We start from the raw sequence: 19549 nt of genomic DNA on the forward strand, positions 1-19549 counted from the left end.
CTGGAGTGCAAATTATGCTGCACCATGTGATCAGAGCCGATAGCTGGCCCTCTCAGACCTGCTGGATATTAAATATACTGACACCAAGACCCGAGACTCTTATAATACAATGGGATCCTACTTGACGGATTGGACTGAATACAGTTTGGACGTAGCCTGACTGGGTCAAGTCTTGGTAACTCAGAACAAAGTGGATCCATGAAGACCTCATGCATGGTTGTCCTTTGGAAATGTTAGTTGGCTGTTTTCTCTCACAAATTTTGTGTATAAAGCGAATGCATCCACTTAGAACCCAGATACTAAGAGGAAGTTGAATCAGTCTGCCTGTTTGTTGCTGTTGTTGATGAAATTTTGGAAATCTTTTCCTCACTTCATTTGCTTTGAAGTGTTGTAGATCCACAGAGATATTGACACGTGTCTTTGCAAAAGGATAAGTGTTTCTGTATGCTTAAAACAAAGTGTTTGTGAGATTGTCTCAAAGTGTCGTGAAACCTGTTTTCTGATGCTGGAATTCCTCTCAAGTTCTCTTTTTTCATTCTTAACGCTTCACTCCTTCACTTTTTGTGCGCACAACCGAGAGAAATGCCATGCATGCTTGGAAGACAGACTCTCCGAAAGTGTGCACCCTGATCCCCATTGGGATTACCCACTTTGAGTGTGGTTCTGAACAAGTATGAAGACTCTTGCCTGAAGATGTGGCTGGGGGACACCTCGCACAAACTTAATGTCTCAGTATGTTGAGCCTTTAAATCCATGTTTATACGCATACAGTTAGATCAAACCTGGCAGCATTTCTGTGCTTGAAGCTCAGCTCTGACTCCTTCAAGCTTGACTGGCCCCTCTCTTCCTATGTTTGATTTTGTAGCTTTTAATTTTGATCCCTTTACACTTTCGCCCCTGCTCCACATCACTCTATCAGCTGCCTTTGACCAGGACACATGCGGCTCTGGCTTATCCAGCCGTGACATTGAACTCTCATCTTAATATTGACCCACTGTTTCCCATGACCTCTGACCTCTTGGGGTCAATCCTGCAGCCGTCTGGACCTCCTCCTCCTCCACCTGGCCCCTATCTCCATCCTTCAGATGGTCCAGATGGATTACTCTCTGCTCCGTACATCTACGGGATTACATTGTTGTCTCAACAGAGAGGATCCACAAAGCTCCAGGTCTGAGCGGCAGCTCTGGAAGTTGAATTATTTTGTCATAATGTTTACGTTATACCAAACAAATATTATGTTACGAATATTGCTCCTCAGCATTTTTTTTTAAATTGCCCCTTGTCACTTCAGATTGTGTTTAAGATGCGTTTTTTTCCATGAGTAGCACAATACAGATGCCGGGGGAACTTTGCCTGTCTCTCTTTCTCTCTGTCTGTCGCTCTCTGAACTCGCTGTCCTCATTCCATAGCCTGGTTTTGATGCATAGTGTCCTGATAGTTTGCTGGGGAGAATCTGGGTCAGCGTGGGGAGCCTGAGATAGCACAGGCACGAGGCTGACTCGCAGTAGAAATACACAACACATCGCTGTACACAGACTGCTGCTTGAAAACAGCAAATTCCATATACCTGACATACCTGTCAAATGTATCTGCTTGAGTTTCATCGATATCACTTTCTGTCTTTGAGCCCAGTCCAGGCAGACTGTAAATAGTACGCCACAGAGGTCCTGATAATATTTTTATCTCGCTCAAGCAGAAGTGATGCAGCAAATTGTTCACGTGAGCACATTTCATTATCAGAATTGACTGTATTTGATTGCTTTGCCATTTTGAGCGACGTGTCCATTATTTTTGGATTAGGTATTGCATCACCTAAGTCTAGACAGCCATCTAATGTGCACATGATTGAATTACATGGATTGGAAATATGCAGCAAGCCTATAATATGGGTATTTTTGGCAGATAGATTTAGTTCATGACTGAAAATGTCTTTGTCAGCGGAGAATTTTCTAAATGTTCTAAATTGTGTTGTATTTTTCTTGCCTTACTGCACACTCTGCTTTTCAGTCTGTTGTGCTTAAAGTGTGAGATTGTTTTTGTGTGAAAAGTCGGGCATGCTCCTTGGAACCGGGTGGACTTTGGTCGGAGCAGCACTCCTGATCCCTGCTGAACTGAGAGCTATAGGGAGAGGGGAGGGATGGGAGGGAGAGAAAGAGCTGTGAGGGAGGAGGGGGAAGGCAAGAACAAGAGAGGAAGTGAGTGTTCATTACAAAGTGTGCCTCTCAGTTGTGGGCATGCCCAGTAGAGTTCGCCTTGCAGCCTGAGATCCAGCCTCTAAATTTGAACAGGAGGGAGACTGAGCAGACTTTTGTTGCTGCTCTCTCTCTCGCTCGCTCGCTCGCTCACTCTCTCTCTCTCTCTCTCTCTCTCTCTCTCTCTCTCTCGCTTGCTCTCTCTCTCTCTCTCTCTCTCTCTCTCTCTCTCTCTCCCTCCCTCTTGCAATGTTATTTTTCCTCTCCTCGCCCAGTAGTGAGTGTGTGGAGAGATTTTTTGCTATGGTAGAACAAGAGGAGGTGCAGATTTCAGCTAGTGCAAAATAGGACAAGAGGGAAGTAAAGAAAAGAAGAAGAAGAAAAGCAAGCGAGAAAGACTTCACCCCCACCTCCCTCTTCTTATCCCTCATTCTCTCCTCTGCCAATGACTTTTACCTCAGAAACAGCGGAGGGACCAACTTCAAAAGGCAATGAGGAAGGAGCTGGAGTGCGAAATCTGAGAAGCAAAAGCAAGATGAGAGGTTGACTGGCGCTGTGTTTGCTGTGCTGTCCAGGTCAGTGCCCAGGAAAGACCAAACAACTGTTCACTCTTTACCTGCTTTTTCTGCTTCCAAACTCCTGTCTGCTTAGTGTGCATTGTGCATACAGTGCTTAACATCCGCTTGTACTTGAATTTAAGAAATAGTGGGTGCACTGGGGAGGGATTGTGTAACAAAGCTGACTGACCGACTGGATGACAGACTGTCAGCAGAGACTGTCAGCACCATCCGACCGGTGTCACCCACAGCGGAGTGAAAGTACTGAAACTCCAGCTGCTCCCATCAGCACTACATATGGGAACTGTGTAGCTGATCAGCTCAGATGTTCACATGCGTACACGTGTTGAGGGAGGACAAACTCACTGAATGAGGCCACGTGGTTAAAATAAGGGAGAAATCACAGAGATGTACTGTGGGATGGGTGCTCACTCTCACTCACGTGGGGGGATTGCGGGGGATACAAAGACATGATTCATTTTCAAGTTTTGTGAAGGGAGTTTTGAATGCATTTGTGTCATAACCTCTTTCTAGGATCTGTATATGCTTGCAAATTGGTGCAGACTGAATGAGGTACTTTTCTTAGTGTCATGTGGCAGCTGGACAAAAGTGTTTTCAGTTGTTAGCATGTCAGGTGTGGTTGCTCACTTTGCTTTTTCTATTTTTATCCTCAACATTTTTCATTTTTACCCTTAGGATGTCCCATCACGTGTATTTTATCTGAAAACTTATATTTTTATATGTCCAAAATCATGCAGTTAATGTTTCATCATTACATTTTTTTTTTCACGCTTCAATTCAGACCATTTTGGCTTTACCTTAATTCTCCCAAATCCAATAATATCGTTGAGTTTAATCAGAGTAGATTTAGAATTATTCAGGAATAACTTTAATTCAGGGTGTTTTTTACAACACAGATCAGTTTGTGATTTTGAGTCCAGAAAGGCACAGAGGTTATGATTGATAACTTTTTATTTCATATGAGAGCTGTCAGACAGCTCACCTGTCTAGGGCTGTCCTTCGTCTGAGGCACCCCCGAGGGCCTGTCCCATTAGCTATCCCAGCATGCCTTGCCATTGACAACGAAGTGTCAGCAGTGGCTTTCCAGGAGACTTATTGTTGACAGGTTTATTATTCCTTGGTTGTGAAAGTGGGACATACCACAGATCCTATGGCACTATAGAGAGGCTAGTGACTTTTGTATTTACAGGTTATTATTATTATTATTATTATTATTATTATTATTATATTACACTGTGGTAGCAATATTTTTTTTTCTGTTCTCTGTTTACTGTTTCATATCTTTTTCAACTGCTTCACTGCAGCAGTTTGGGTTACTAGCATTACAACCAATACTAGTGATAAATCTGCTGATTATTTTCTTATTTTGCTTTTAAAATGTCCTATTATAATTTCCCAGAGTTCAAGATGACATACAATAACACTACCACACACTGAAAATCTATTAGTATACCATCATGTGACATTCCGGGTGCAAGCCCTTCTTTAGAAAACAAACACAGAGACACATCTTACAAGTATCTGCCAAAAGGGGCCACCTGGCAGGTCATGTGGCTACAAAATGGTAAACCAAAAAGAAATACATGAAATAGTGAACCTTGTAATTACAGTGAATATGTGCAATGAACTCTGTGGATATAATTTCTATGTACAATTTATCGTATTCTAAACTGCTGAAATATACCATAACAGCATCATCAGGTAAATAAGCCGTCATACTTTTATGGCATGTTGAAATGAGAAAGCTATACTCAGCACGTTAGTAAAGCATATAATGCATTGAAAAAATGGATAATCAAGTCCCTAGAAGTACACTATATATACACAACACACACACACACACACACACACACACACACACACACACACACACACACACACACACACAAGAAACTCTATCGTGGAGATGCTGCAAATAATAAATGTTTTGTTACAAAAATGCTATTATTCAGCTTGCTTTACAGATTCTTCACAATTTCATACTTAAATGTACAACATATGCTTTCACCTCTAAACACTCTCAACATGTATGCTGGCTAACTGGTAATATGTGAATAGTTATATGTCATTTCTCACAGTTCCTGTTGAAGTCATGGAGACAGAAATGATGAAAGTGTTGTCAGCATTACATTCCTGCCTCCCTCTTCTCAGTGATCAGCAGGACTTCAACATGTTAACAGTCCTGGTGGCTGTTGTCGTCATCTCTGGCATACCAGACATACTGCAGCTGATCCTCTCTGCTCTGTCCTCATTCTCGAAATGGTTACAATATGTGTTTCGTTCAGTATTCCAGTTTCGGATGCACCATATAATCTTTACATGTAGTAAATAATTTAAGGACCAATTTGCCTTGATATTTACCTCCAGTGTGACACTTTCGCTTAAGGGCTGTGATTCAGGTGAGATTAAAAAGTCAGCTGCATGGTTTATTGTTCATTATAATGCCATGCAACAGCTACACTTTTTAGATTTCTAATTAGGTTTTCAGAACAGGTGATTATGAAAAAACTTGGACAATGTTCTAGGAAGGGCACATTGTGGCAGATGTTTTTGTCAAGCTTGTTTGCAATTTAAATGAATTTCTAAGAAGTTAACATTCTTGTCTCACAAAAGTTTCACCACTGAAAATTAATGTCTGGTCTTTTATAAACGTCCCTGTGTGCCGGGCACAATAAATCTACTCCCATACAAATAGTACTCAATATTAAAATGTGATTCGATTTTACTTCAGAAAAGTAAAAAAAAAAAAAAGAGAGAGAATTTAAGGTGCACTTACGAGCTTCATTCATTGCCACTGCTGAACAAAGCTAGAATTTTTTATTTTTCTGAAAATGTAAGTTTATTTCAGAAATTAAATTCAGACATAATTTTCTGCAAAGGAATTATTTTTTTCCATGTAGTTCCTGACAACTAATATGAACATATCACAAGACTTCAACAACACTTCCGCAGTAAAGAACTGTGGAATGTTCCAATTTGTCGTTGATGTCTTTGGTGGCTCTGGAGGAGCCTTCTAAAGTGAAGTTTTGACAGAAATCCTGAGATGCAAAAAAATGGGATTATTGAAGCTTGAAAGACAAAGGTCCTGCTGAGTTGCATTATGGGAAATGTAGGATCAAGTGTTTTTGAAGTTTGACTCATGCTAGAGACTTAAAGTACAGGAGTGCCCCTGTAAACCTCCACTAATCAGGTTTGCCTCATTTTAATTAAAGGGCCTGGCCTGTCAGCTTTAGCCACGGTCCACTATTGTGAGGCCTCCATGTTTTTTCAGTAATCACCTTTTCAACTCAACTGCATTCATTTGCGAGCATCATTCAGGACATAAATGCATGATAAAATGCAGTGAATCAATCCTTGTGGCGGGCATAGAGGTGCTGTCTGAAGCATCAGTCTTGTCATTTCTTAGCAGCAGTATTGTTGCTCCATACGGGGCAACTTAGAAAGCTGTTGGAGCTGCTTGTATCAGAACCACCAGGGTTCATTTATTTAGCCGTCAGGATGACTCCCTTCTTCCTGGGAGACTGCGTTCCCATGCATTTCACCCTGGGTCCCACCCCTGATGGCCCAACTGAGGCTCCATGATCCATCACACAGCAGGCGGCCATGTTCTCTGAAAGGGCCGTGAACTTGTTACCTCCCTCAGCCTGCCTGCCTGAATGTCAAACCCATTTTTCTTTTCTTGTGTCCCCTTTCTCCAGTCTTCCCCTTCCCAGGACTGCTGGTGTATTGGGCTGCATTCAATGCGACCAGGTTGCCAGCGCAGCATTTGAATAGAGCTATCAAGTCTGGTGCCATGTTTTCCCTCTGACCTCCCTTTCAGAGCTCCTTCCCCTGCCTCTGCCCGCCTCCCTCCGAGGTCGTGATGGGTCATCATCATGACTCTAGCCTCTCAGTACAATGACATGACATCCATGGTACATTATCTACAGTGGGTCAGCTGGCCTGGAGCTCTGTCTATAGGCTATTCTTCCCTGCTTTGTTGTCTCGGTGATCTCTGGATCCAGCCTGCTCAACATGGCACACATTCAAAATGGCAACCTCAAGGGGCTTTTATTCCTCCGGCAGAATTGAATCACTTTTCTCTCTCTCCTCTTTCTGCCTCTCTGCTGAGATATTCAGAGTTTAATGAGGGAGGGGAGATAAAGGAAAGCTTATGGCTTGCACGATGATGGAGAGGCTGCCTTTTTTGTTCCTGCTGGAGGAGCCACACACTGAGCGTTCATGTGAAATGGGTTTTTTTTTTTTGTTTTTACCAGAGGGGAAGGTGATTGAGATGTTTGAGAAAGAGTCAGGGAGTCTGGAGAAGCAGGGGTCGCTGAAGTGTCAGAGGAGCTGCAGCTCTTCAAATAGTCTCCTGCACTTTAGAGAAGAGCGCCAAGGTTGCAGGGGGTTGAGTTAGAAGGGGATTTTTTGGCCAAGTATGGAGGTATAATCATCAGTGAGGTATTATGATTATCAAACATTAATGCACTGATGTCACCATAGACATCAAATAGTTATGTGCTTCTACACCTCCAGTGCCGTGCATCATTTTAATGACTGCACAGGATTATCCCCTTACATAAGCGGGAGTGGGCGGTTTGGAGACAGCTCCCGACAGTGTGGGAGGGCATCAGCCCGGACTGGAGGAAGCGCCGAGCTGACACTGGATGACGAGGCTGTTGTTGTGAGGTTTGGCGTGGGTCAAAGTCCATACTATGTAACAACTGTCAGGGAGTGTGTTTGGTTTACCAGCTGCACGGGCGTCAGCATCGACGTAAGGTTCTCCTGTCTGACATCAGAAACAACACTCAGAGCTGAAAGGTAGAAGAGTTCAGCTGGCTTACACTCTCTGTCTCTCTCTCTCTGTCTCACACGGACACACATACACACACATAAAAACGACACTGTCACTGAGGTCAGCACTGGTCTATCTCTCTAGAGCTGTTTGTTACTTTTCGCCCTGAGCAGTTGTACCAGCCAGCTGCTGTGTACACGCAGTTCCTAGAAAAAAAAGGCATGTTCACAGTATGCAAGGACAGTTTTAGTACATCCTTAAAAAGATTTTTGACAGGAAGACGGGGTTTTTTTGAAGACATAGATTATAATCACACCTCAGTACATCACTCCTCCGGATGTATTTTTGAACAGCAGTTGAGATGAGGTAAGAAGGGCTTGTGCAGGGCCAGCGCAGATCTTTTTTGGGCCCAGGGTAGAACTGGACACGTCAAACCCCTCCATCGTGTGTCCCAACATCATGTCATTGTCTGACTACACTGATAGGCCTGATCATACGGTGACACATTCATTGAGGATTGTGTGGTCTCAACATACTTGGGGAGGGGATGGTGTAAATTATGTTGCAGAATCTTCGTTAGTGTAAGTGATAGAGATGCAATGGGGACTGTGGTGGACTGAAAAGTAACAGAAGATGTTTAAACAAGGTGAACACTAATAATTTTACAATGTTTTCCAATGATGCAGAACAACAACATTTATCCTGTGAAGGTTAAATAGTATCTGGTCAGTACACTTTTCTTTTTATTTACTGCAAGTTGGCAGTGCAAATATAATGTGCAAACTTTAAAATAACACCAAAAATACAATGTAATATATGCCTATAGTAATACTAATACTAATAGTAAAGTAATAAATATCAAAAATAGCATAAAAATTAACAGAGGTTCTTTCATGCAACCTGAGAATAAAATAAATGGGTAATAGGTAAAATATACAACTAAATGTAGTTCTAATTTTCCCCACTTTCTTTCTTTCTTTCTTTCTTTCTTTCTTTCTTTCTTTCTTTCTTTCTTTCTTTCTTTCTTTCTTTCTTTCTTTCAGCTATTTAGTGTTGTAAGTTGAATTCATGGGTAATAAAAATACTTGTTCAAATCAATACCCTCATAGGTTTTGCTGCTTCAGTCTTACTTGGTCTGGTATGACCAGTAGCACATGGTGGATAATGTTTGCTAACTCTGCTGCAGTTACACTAGCTTTCATCATTTATTGGTCACCTGTAAATGTCACTTGTGGCTACAGTGGTCCCTGGTGCAAAAATAACATATTTTCACAATTCACTCTTTATTAGAGCTAAAGGCCTCCTTCATGAACACATACATTTCTGACAAAGTTAGAACTGTCTGGTTTTTTCACTTTCGTGATTTCTTTTTTCGTTTTTGTTTTTTGTTTTCTTCTGTGCTCCTCTGACTGGTTTGATTCAGCAGTATTTGATTCAAATTGTAATTGCAATGGTGGGGTTGTTTGCTGATGTTGCCAGGTGACTGTAGCTGAGTTTTTGACTGTTCAATTCTAAACTGATAATATCTAAACAAGTTTTATTCTGATCTTATACTTTGATTGTTGCACATTTAGTCATAAATATTTCATGTTATGGAGAAACACAAGGGCTTTATGTGAAATATGACAAATGCGATGTGTGGAGTACTTTTAACATATCCATGGCAAAGTTATGGAGCCCTGGATGTGATATATGCTATGTACTGTAAACATATAGGTAGACTATATGTATACATCTTTCCCTCAGATTAGTTTAGATTAGATTAGATTAGATTTCTGCCCTCCTTTCTGCCCATACTGCCTTCATAGGCTAAGCACACTGCACTGAATTTGTTCGAAGAATGTTGTTTTGAATGTTTGTTTGTTAAATGCTGTAGTACAAACCCTAATTTTGAGAAATTGTCTCTATGAATGTCAGATTTGCTCCCTCAAATTGCTTTGCTTTGTCACTGTTCCATGTACAATAATTAGTCCAGGATGTGAAGGTGCATCTCTTGCAGTGTAGAGCTACTGGAGCTGCGTTTTTATGGACTGATATCCATAATATGATAAAAGGCTTTCACAGTGAAAACATTTGTTATTCTATAAAATACTTTTAAGAGAAGATTAATGGCATTGTGTCAAGCAGCCAAATCCTAAAGTACATTCCCTTAAGTCAGTCCAAGATCAAAATAAAACTGTGTGAAAGCCAAACTGTCCATAACAACTATGTGGAGGGGGAAATGGAATAACACTTCACAAGAACCAATCAGTCAGTAAGTGAAATGTGGGAATTAATCATTTGAAAACAACATTTGCTAAGTGAAGTAATTTCACTAGTGTTTTGTCAAAAACTTTTCCTCCTGATGCGTATACAACTCTGAACAAATGACCTGATGACACACACCTCTAAGAGATCACCTGTCAATTCAAGAGTGTCCAGTAGTTTCTCCTTCTATTTTTCTGGGTAGCACTCCAGTCTTTGGTCAGTTAATGGGTTTTTGCTACTCACACAAAATACTCAGTTCTTCTTTGTTTCTTGTAAAGAAAGCAGAAATGTAAAGCGCATCACTCCCTGTGCACCAGAGGACTTGATGACAGGAAAGGCCTTTTGCAGTAAATGTAAATAACGGTCATGAACTGGCTGCAGGCTGACTCAGGTGGCATCAGAGATAGAGAGGAGAAAAACGGACAGCTCAGATGAAAAGGTCAGAGATTGTGTCTTGAAGATCTGAAAGCTTTTATTTGAAAGATGATTATTCTCAATCTGACCACCATGACTCTTGCTTCTCTAGACTCAAGCCTCTAAGCTGAATATAATGCCTGAATGGTCTCCCACCTCACACTGAAGCTGCGTGGTGTTCATGAGTGTGAGCGGGTGTATGTGTGGGGGTGGTGGTGGGTGTGAGTATAACCCACTCCTGCCCTCTCTCTTTTTTAACTCTCTCCCTCTCTTCATCTCTGTCTGTCTCTCTCCAGCCTCCCTCCACCTTTTTTTCATACCCCTCCGTTCTCCCTCGGCGGGGGTGAGAGTTGCAGGTTGACAGCCTCACAGCTCTCCTCATTACGCCGTGTCTGAGCCAGCAGAGATTTATAGAGATGATAAAAGCAGTCTGGAGGGCAATAATGACCACAGGCTCTGATGCAGGGGGAGGAGGAGGGAGGGTAGAGGCAGGGCTATGTCTAGCCAGTCGCTCTGTCTCTGATCACTTGCCTAAATTACTTTTCCTCATACTAAATGAAACAGCAGAAAAAGTTATCTTCAACGACGACTGCTGCATATATTCATATATTCAAATCTATATATTCTACACATACATTCTTAGCCCCTTTTATTCCAAATATCTGTTTTATAGCATTCTATGTTACCTCTAAGCAGTCAACAGCATGAGCCACACCACCAAATTTCATTCATATTTTCATATTTCCATCTTTAACTTCACTGACTCAGTGCCACTTACAATGAAATTATGCATGTCATATGTATGTAAACATAAAAGGAAGACAAATGGATTCATCTATATTAAAATAAGCATCTTTTACACCAGTGCACCAGTGCACGTATGAACATTTTTGGACTCAGACAATCGTGTTTCACATGAAAGTTTGTGAAATGCTGACCAAAACATAAAACTGACCTTACCCCCAAAGACCTAAATTTTAAACTCAACTAGATGTGGCAACAATCGCATCATTATTTCACAAAAACTGAAATTTCTGCGCTAGTTACGAAAAAAGGGTCTTTTTTTTACAGGGCGTGACATGAAAATTTGTGGTTTGTGTGCTGAAGTGAAAATACAGTATGTTGCCCCATCAGTCTGGCACTGCTCATTTTATCCTAGATGTTCAAATGAAATTAAAACTCCAACTACATCCCTGTACCCAACACTGAATGTGTTTTTGCTTAGTGAAAGACATTCAAAGTATCTGTACTAAACTGGACTGAATCTTGACAGTTCAGTGCTCAGGAGACTAAATAAAAGAGAAGAGAGGACATGAAGTGCGGCAGGTGAAAATGGAAGCAGTTTTTGGTCCTATTTTCACACTAGAAACACTAAGAGCATATGGTGTGTTCACAGTGTACGTGGTGTTGTTCTTATCACTGTCTGTCTCTTATCTTTTATCTCAGTTATAGATCAAGTGTCCCTCTTGAGCTGCCACACTTCACCTCTGGCCTCACGCTGAAGGGCACAGACAAGCGGCGCGCTGTGTTCCTGTAGTGGTTTTTAACATGAGGCTCAGAGCTTGGTCTTTAATGAAAATCAGTGAATATGCATTCTGGAACTATTCTGTTAAAATGATTAATTATTCATCATTATTTTTAGTAGTTTGATTGATCGTTCATGGTCAAATTCATGATGACGTAATATTTGCCCCAAATGTCTGTGACATATCTTATAATTTTTTGGAAAGAATATTTGCATTGCCCTTTAAATCCCCATAATTCATGGTCAAACTCCCAGACAGTTTCACTTCACTCTATCTCTACATGCACTGTCTATTCCTTTTTTATCACCATTACCTCCCTACACTCACTGTAACATGCCCCCCTTACTCTGCCCCCATCAAGCAGCAGTTCTTCCTGGGTGTGGCTGCAGCTCCTCTCAGACTGTTTCTGTCTCTTCTTACTGCTTCTCTACCCTAAACCCCAACACCGCCGCCTGCACTCCCCCCGCCATGTCTTTATTTTCACCTCTCCTTGTTGTTTCCCCATCTGTGCTGCGGGGTTAAAGGAGGACAACACTGATACTAACAGTCACTAACTTCTGTGTACAGATTAAATCTGGGTGCTATAAATGAAAGCTAACTAATGTAAAAAAAAAAAAAAAAAAATGTTGACTGAAACGACTAATTTGAGATTGTGGAAGGCCAACAAAAAATACTTCTACTAAAGCTGTTATCTTATTTATGCTTTCTGCCAGTATTTACTGTACATTGTTTACTTTGAACATTATGTCTGGAAAAAAAAGAAAAAAATTGCATATATTTTGGCAGAACATTGAACATTTATGATGCAATAAGCATCTTATTTATTAAGAGTTTGACACTCACGACTGTGTTTTGATCAGATTTGTTTGACTGCGACCAAACAAACCAACCACTGTCAACAAATTCTGATTCAGATGTTGCTAAATCATAACTATTGCACTGAAGACAGAACCACAGCTGAGCCCTGTGCACCTATAAGCATCTGGAAGAGTACAGTTTAAATACAGAAATTGGTCAAACTTTGACAGACAATGTTCACTCTCTTCAGTTTAAATGCTCATAGTAGAAGCTGATTAAGAAAAATGAGGTTTAACAAGACACAAAAGTGCGGTTGAGGTTGACTGAGTTGATGGATCTTTTACTCTATTTAATCTAGATCTACTGATGTTATGAGCTTATAGCCACATATGCTCACAATGCTCAGCCTAAGGATAAGTGCCACTTTCCTCTGAGGTCACAGGTTTGGTTTCAAAGCTTCAGGACAATGAACTGCTCTAATATCCTCTCCATATGAGCCTTTGGGTGATATTGGTATACGTATGTCCGTCTCAGAGAGGCATGATGAGACATATTTGTATTCTCAGTGAGTGGGAAAAGTAAGCATTCTAAAAATGAATCACTTTGCCTGCTCTCACTCACTCCATGTCTCCCTGTTTGATCCCAGTTCCATTTTCTGGTCCATTCATATGATAATAGGGGTCAGGAGATGAGGGGGTTCTCACGTTCAATGTGAAACTTGGCTTTTTGTGTAGCCACGGCTCAAGCTGTCGCGACAGAGGCCAGAGGTGAAATCGAATTCAGCTGAAATACCCCAGTGAGTCTGGCCTTTGGCTGGACTGTGCTAGACTGGACTGGATAGGCCTCGACACAGGGTACAAACCAAGGCTCTCTGTTTGGCTGGAGTTCCTGGGTGTTAGAGGATGTTAGCTTGGTAAATCTGAAGCTGAGCAAGGACTGAAGGGAAGTGTCCCATCTCCAGCTTGTCATTAAGGTTTGATTGATAAGAATACCACAAAGATTTCTGAATTTGAAGAGACCTGTACTTGATATATTACATCAGTATAAATATCTTTAATTTAGACCATAATAGTGCTCAAAACACAATCATTTTCCAATTATTTAATGCATTTATTTTATTTAAACCTAAATCTGAACAGAAACTAAAGCAGTCAATTGAAAAAACTCTACTGCCAGACAAGAACATTGATAGTGGACCTGCAAAACTGCAGATTGCATTGGGAAAAAAAAAAAAAAAAAAAAAAAAAAAAAGCAATGTTAAAATCTTTCTTTCTACAACATCTGGACATGGCAAGCACACCATGCTTATGGCAAACCTTGGTTAAGATGTGGATAAACAACTCAAACACTTTATTGAGGTTAGTGAAGGATCATGGTTACAAACAAGAGTCTACAGCCAAAGTACAACTGAGGCTGATGGGAATATAATTAGTTTTTCAGGAATTTGGTCATTAAGCAAAGTTTTGAACTTGATCGTGATTGTGCAAGACGAATTTAAGGGATCTCGAGATACATGTCATCAAAAAAATCTGTACTGGCACACGATAGTTGTCAAAACATTTCACCAAAATCCAAAATGTCAACATCACAATGGTTCTAAGGCAAGGGGCCACCAGAGTGGGAATGAAAGTATGTAGAGAATTTCATGGAGCATCATGTGCTTGTGAACTGACAGTGTTTACAGCAAGGTGCATTATGAGAATTTCACTCATGCCTGAAAATGACAAATTACATGTTGAATCTCAAGTGATTATGCAGGAGTAATCAGATACTGAGGGTTGAGGACAGATTCCTCAATGGTAATTTCTGGGAATGACCTTGATAAGGTAGTGGTGAATTTTTATGAATAGACTCCTTCTCCGTGTGTAACCGTGAGTAGCATTGAGAGCATTTATCCTTCAGAGATGTGAATTGAACCCATTGCCATCCTCCTGTGTGTCCCTGAGGCCTCCACCAAGTCAGAGCTGGATTTGTCATATTTCTGAAAGATGTTTGCTCACAAACATTTGCTCAGTAAAAGACCTTGTGTTGGTAGAGGAATGTGGATTTTTATTTGAATGTAAATGCGGCTGCACAGCAAATTGGAAATATATGATCAAATTTAATTATGTTATTAGCGGCAAAAGTTTCACGCACTGACTGAGGTGGACAAATTTAATTAGCAGTTACTCTTAACTTTGCTGCATTTTCCTGTTCAGTGTCCTGTTTCAGGAAAGACAAAGAAATGAGAGGTGCTATTTTTCAAACTGCTTTCAACATCCACCCACAGCGGTAATTCAGGGAAACAGGAGACGGCTATTTCCAGCCAAACTAATGTTGTTGACGGCCCCAGAGAGAGCAGCAACATGCCCTCAGATTGATAAAAAAAGACACAAGACCAAAGTGTGTTGGAAAATTCATAGGCGCCTTGCATCATAATTCAATCACGTCTGTTTATTTCTTCATAACGGGAGTTACGGTCGGTGTAGAATCCATCAAGCCTCTCAAAGCATTCCTCAGAGACACACACGTTATATATTAGGTGTCGGGGAGGGAGTGTGGAGGGTGCATAGGGTTCAAACAGAAAAATCCTGTTTACAGTAGGATCGTGTGTTTTCTATAGGAGGAGCCTGAGCTACCTGCCATTCAAACTATTTACATTTGTACAGTGCAGGGGGAGTATGGAAGCAATTACAGGGCAGTCACATTTGGCCGCTGGCAGAAAGGAAAGTAAACCAGCAGCATTGTTAAATATGATTAAACTACCCCGAATCCCAAAGGTGGTGTGGGTGGAGGGTTGTGTAGGCTGGGGAGGCCCAGGGCTAGATCCCATGGGTACTGCAGAGGTCCGAGCTGCAACCCAGCCACCTGCACCTTGTTTGATCTATATGGGTCTTTGATAACTGCTGTTTTTGTTTATTTGATACTGATACATTTAGAAGAAGAAAAAAAAAATCCTGATAATGTTTATTGGTGCAACAGGCTATAAATGCAACATCTGCAAATCCAACATTCACCTGCCTTTTAGCTCTGTTTTTGGTCCCCACCTAAGGAAATATTTGCATCTTTAGCTGCTGAATGCTCTACTCTGCTCACTCACTAGCGGTGCACTTTATCTGTCTGCTGTTTGGTGCTAGACAGGTAGTGTAAAGTGTTTTGTAAGGCTTTTGTAGTGGAAAGAGCTGCATGGTGTGCTGAAAATGACACGAATGCAATAGCAAAGTTGTGGGCCATAAAAGATCCTAAAAAGCTCAATAGACCTTAGGGAAGCTGCAGAGCTGGCTGATGATTCTTTCTTGGATTAGAGCTGCTTTAAATAAACCACCTCCCATATTTTAGAATGATTAATGTCTGTTTAACTGCTCAGTCGCTAAACTGATACTGATTTAGCCAATTGAAAGCTTTACAGTCCTCACCACGAACAAATCAAACACACAAATGAAGGGATACGTTTTGTATTTCGGTCGATTTGGTTTTAGGAGAAGAAGATCTAGCCTTTCAGCATGAGTAGTGGTAGCTACCATGTCCAGTCCTACTCTGTAGTAAGCATACAGTAATCATCTGAGGTGCTGTGTTTAGTTAAAAGTTTCAGTTGAGTGAAACTTTACTGATAGATGTGACAGGCCCTGAGCAGCAACATGACACGGGGCTGATGGAGACAGATGGATTTATTTATTCTTTCTTTGCTGGCTGTTTCTCTTTGAAAGCTGGCATGGGGCCAAGCACCACAGATAATGTTTATTTTGTCGTGAGGCGTATGAGAGGTGCATGTGAGCTAAAATGAATGTTTTCTCCTCTCCAACTGCTCCACCCTCCATGTCCCAGTCCATCAGTCAGCAGGCTTTAGGTTTGACAGCTCAGGAAGACTGGTTTTGATCTGTGATCTTCTGCCCAAAGAACATTTGGCTTGTACATTTGTCTTGTAGGACTTTGAAATTTGATGCTGATTTTTGGACTGCATAGTATTAAAGCTTATAGTTAGTGAGATTTTTTTGTTGTGTCAGTTGTTGTTCTGTCTATCGGTAGCTTTGCAGTAAGGGTGATGAGATGTGCAGCCAAAATTTGGAAACACAAAATAACATTAACACAGTAATATTCCCTTAGTGAACATCACAAAGTTAGATAGTTGACAGTCAAGATTCATCCGGCACTCCTCCCTACTGATTCCAAGACTACAGGAAATCTAGCCAGCTGAAAGTAACGATGAAGTTCCACCCACAGTTATAGCCGTGGATTAAGTTAACGTCATCTTGGCTTTTTGTTGGTCTGCCTGTTTTCATGGTGTGTCACAGCTGTTTTGTTAGAGTTTCTTGTCTAATTTCCTGCGGTGGTATTATTAATGAATTTAGTGCATAAATCTGTTATCTTTTTACCTCCAGTAACTGCTTACTGTAGCTGAAATTACTGGCAGAAACATTATGTTTTGACATGCAAGATGCTGCTCATCAGGCCGAGCAGCTAAATCAACCTGTGAGAAATAGAGACTTTGCAGCAGAGATATTTTGATACACTTGTCAATCATTAGTGTAATGTGAGATTCCATAGATGCATGCACGTTATTGAGTATGTTGTCCACTTAGTTCATATGTAAATTCATCTGTATCACATTTATTTTCCATTGCCAATACAGTTAATCATATTTTTTTTTCTTTTTTCTCATTTTTCTCATAGTTATTTTGGATTTGATTACACTGCTACTTGTGATGGTGTGAAAGTAAACTTGCATGTATGTGTGCATATAAAATGTGACTTAATCAAAATTCACTGACAGCAAGTCAAGTATCTATCTATCCATACATATATATATACATACATATACATACATATATATACATATATATACATACATGTACATACATATATATACATACACACACACACACACACACACACACACACACACACACACACACACACACACACACATATATATATATATATATATATATATATATATTTACTTATATTCTGTGTCTTATTTTGCTTCTCGTTCATCATACTTCTTGCCTGTAGTTGCTTGAGTGTTTCATGTGTAAGCCTGCCAAGCCAGAAACATGATTGACAGTTGGTAATGAATTGTGGAGAAATGTGAGAGACCAGCCTAGCAAGAGGAAGTGCAATGATGGAAGATAGGCGTATGAGAGCGCAGTAAATTAAAGCAAGGCTAGAGAGGGGGGATAAGAAGACTATCCCCTAGACTACTTTATTTCATGGTGTAAAAATGACTTTTTCTCACCACAAACTATCGCCCCGTGTGACAGGTAATTATTTTGGCGGCCAGCAGACCTCCCCAAAGCCTCCCTACCAATTCGATATCTACACCTCTCTCAGGGGGTCATCTGTGCTCAGCTACCCCAGATAAGTGAGAGGAATGTGGGGCAACCATGCTGTGATGTGAGGGGCTTGCCTGGAGCTTAGATCCTGGAGGTTGTAGCTCCACCCGGATTTTGTACATAATGGCAGAATGGAGGGAGAGGGGTTTAGGAGGGCGTGGCAGACAGCAGGCGGTTTTTGGAGAGGTTGGATGCAGCTGCTGGGTGTGTGTGTGTGTGTGTGTGTGTGTGTGTGTGTGTGTGTGTGTGTGTGTGTGTGTGTGTGTGTGTGTGTGTGTGTGTGTGTGTGTGTGCGTGTGTGGTGGCTTAAAACAGTACAATCTCACAAAACGTGAAATAGGCACCACAGAGGCATTACCTTACTATAGCATGAGGTGGACAGACCATTTTCACCTTTTGTCTTATTAGATTGATTTCTAGCACTTATGTTACAGAAAGTGACTTTTGTTTAAGGGTATATTCTTTAGAGCTATAGCATGAAAGTTAATGATTTTGTCATGTTTAGCTTGCACTTTTAAGTAGAAATTAGACATGCTATTATTAGAAATGGCAAAGTCATTTTTCTGTGTGTTAATGACATCCATAGGATGTCATGCTGTATGCATTTAGCCCGTAAAGTGATTACAAATGATTTGCAGCAAATGATCCATTACTGTTAATGCTGTACTTTTGCTGCAAAGAAGACTATCACAAGGTACATTAGCTGCACTAATTTTGTAAAAATGGCAGGAGATTGTTCCAATGCAGAAACTTCTATTTATCTGACAATGTGGAAACATGATGACCCTGAAGAGAGAGAAAGGCTATCTGTAGATAAAGTAGATTTCAAGGTTGAATTTATCTGTTGTAATTAATACACTAACTTGTATTCTCCTTTCCTTTATTCATGCTTTATTCAGACCATATATGAAACCAAACCTCTGTGCAGAAATCCAATGGAAAGCTGAGGCTGCTCATACTTCCGTTGACTCTTTGACGAATGCGTGCATTATTTTCATATGTGTACTACATGTATCTTTGTCTTAATTTGTGCTGGATGTCTTGGAAATGAAGGACTTAGATGTGCACACATACACACAGATATACCGGCTGGGTAAAGACATGCTTCAACACCTGCAGCTGGCCTCTGCATTTTTATCTTATACTATTGATTGTTTGGGACAGCTAGAAGCAGGTCAACGCTGCATGGAATTAGCACTCAATGTCCACCTCAGTGGTTTCTCATGCAAATTATTGCAGCACTTTAGTCACCTTGCTACAAGACAATAGTGTGCCTGTTTGTGATGAACAACTTAGAGCTGGGTTGAATTTTAATGGTGTAAGTACAAGAATCAAAATCTAAGAGGCACTTGCATTGCCTTCAACTTAAAGGTTTATTAAAACTAGAATTAATGAGGGAATATGTGTATCTGACACACTGAAAAAGGGCAAAATCACTTGCAAGACAGTGAGATATAGTCTAATGTTCTGACACTAGCAGTGTATATGAGAAACTTGACAAAAGGTCAAATAGTCACTGTAGATTTGCATGTGCCAAAATAGTGTTTACATAGTGTTTGATTTGTACCATATACTCTACTTTATTTCCATCTGTCTGATGTCCATGTTACTGTTTCATGTGTACAGGCATCTGTTTCAGTTAGGCAGAAGGTATACATAATGCAAATGATATAACTGAACTGATAACAAAGTCAAACCACAGAGG

General features: G+C 40.7%; 1 long non-coding RNA gene across 1 annotated transcript in view; it reads left to right on the forward strand.

The window, feature by feature from the left end:
- The first annotated feature begins 2468 nt into the window (after positions 1–2468).
- The window catches only part of LOC139336134 (uncharacterized), a 107771-nt gene continuing 90690 nt past the window's right edge, over positions 2469–19549 (forward strand). Inside the window, exon 1 of the long non-coding RNA XR_011602461.1 lies at positions 2469–2767. This is a non-coding gene — a long non-coding RNA (uncharacterized lncRNA). The remainder of the gene's footprint in view (positions 2768–19549) is intronic.

The sequence above is a fragment of the Chaetodon trifascialis genome, chromosome 9 (genome assembly GCF_039877785.1).
Source record: "Chaetodon trifascialis isolate fChaTrf1 chromosome 9, fChaTrf1.hap1, whole genome shotgun sequence".
In the NCBI taxonomy this organism is placed as follows: Eukaryota; Metazoa; Chordata; class Actinopteri; order Chaetodontiformes; family Chaetodontidae; genus Chaetodon; species Chaetodon trifascialis.